A 1,795-nucleotide genomic window follows, 5' to 3' on the forward strand; every position below is an offset into this window, starting at 1 on the left:
TAAAGTTAATCTCTGTCTCTGATTCTAAAATTGTTATCATAATGGTTGCCGATCACAATACCTTCACTCAGTTGGTTTGCAAATGAAGTAAAATGATTCCAATGATCTAAACAGAAAATCCCAAAGTGGAAAAAAAGCAACCTTGCAGCATCTCAACTAGATGAAAATAGCCTTCAAGAGCATCAGACAAGTTTGCTTTCTTTTCTAACCATGCTGACTGCTGATGTTGATTTGCTCCCTGACAGGACCTACCTGCAACCCAATGGTCAGCTAACTTCTGGTGTTTCCTGTTAATATCAAAGGGCTTGCATTGAACCAGAAATTATAATTTGGATTTCTAAATCAAGCCTCGAACCATTTTGTTCATGGAAATCCAGAACCTAAAATCCAGAACCTGTTTATCTTTTTTTTCTTGAATTCATTCAATAAGTAGTTCTCAGTGACTAACTGCATGCAAAGCACTGAGCTGGGACTTGGGATAACCTTCAACACACGAAAGAGCCTATACCTTAGCAAGAAGAGACAGACAAACAGTATGTTTAATAAACGAGTAAATTATTGGTATGTTAGGTAGTGAAATTTGCCATGGGGGAAAAAGTAGAAAAGTATAAACTGGGTGTTCAATAATATTTGTGGATTGATTATTTTATATTTGAATTTTCCTAGCCTTTATAATCGTTATCTACAACTCTTGATATTTCGCAAGCAATTGTTTTTGCAGACACTCAGTTAGTTTATCAATAAACACAGAAGCTTGGACTCAAATGTGTACTAGGAGCTCCACAAGAAGGAATTAAGGCTATGGGTGCATGTGATTTGGAGCAGAAGAAGCTAAATTCTGTTTATGTCTTCATCTCCACAAGTCAATTATTTGGAACTTCAGGTGTTGAGTGATAAAGAGTTGGTAAAAGTTTGCAGAAAAAAAAAGTTGGAGTTTATAATATTAGGACAGGGTGTCACCAGTCTTTTGGCAAAGCATCACACCTATTGCTTCAGTAGGGTCCAACAGAACTCCCATGTTACACTGAGTGCCCTGGAAACCTGGTAGATTGCAGCTTGAATTATTATTTGTTATTTAATAGTTTGCTTTCATCCACAGTACGTGGTCTTTGTTGTCTGCCAAAATTCCCAAGCAACTTCCGAATGTGTACTCAGAGCTCTCCCATAAAGACTACTAGGAAGGTAGGTAGCACAGGTCTTGCAGACGTGGATGCTGTGCCTCCCTCTCCAGCATGGTGCAGCTGGATGCTGCCCCTCTCATCGGTTCTACACACCAGTGCTGGGCGACACTGTGAACTTAATCTGTTCTTTCTTACCAGCTTTGCTATATAGGATCTCTTTACTGTGGAAGCAGTGGCACCTCTCTAATTATGTATTAGACACATCGAAGGGATTCTTCAAAGTAGAGAGGTCTCCTCTGTGCACCCTTGCTAGGCTGCTGAGAAGTTTAGTGCCTGGTCTTAGATTTAGCTCATCCTCTTCCTGCCTGTCCATCTAGATTGACTTGGTTGACATTTCCTTTGCTTGGGTTAGCTCAGTTGTTTGCAAATCCAGTTGTGTTTGAATCACCTGGGGGGATTGAAAAAAATGCTAAAGTCCCCCACTCTACCTGATGGAATTGGACATGAGATGGGGTTGAAATCAGCATTTTGTAATAATCTCACATCTGACCTCCAGCCTCCGAGTGCAGCTAAGAAGAGTAAATTGGGGGTCTTTGGCTTCCTTCCTTCCTTCCTTCTTTCCTTCCTTCCTTCCTTCCTTCCTTCCTTCCTTCCTTCCTTCCTTCCTCCCTTCA

The sequence above is a fragment of the Sapajus apella genome, unplaced genomic scaffold (assembly GCF_009761245.1).
Source record: "Sapajus apella isolate SASKATOON/1434 unplaced genomic scaffold, GSC_monkey_1.0 scaffold5, whole genome shotgun sequence".
Lineage (NCBI taxonomy): Eukaryota > Metazoa > Chordata > Mammalia > Primates > Cebidae > Sapajus > Sapajus apella.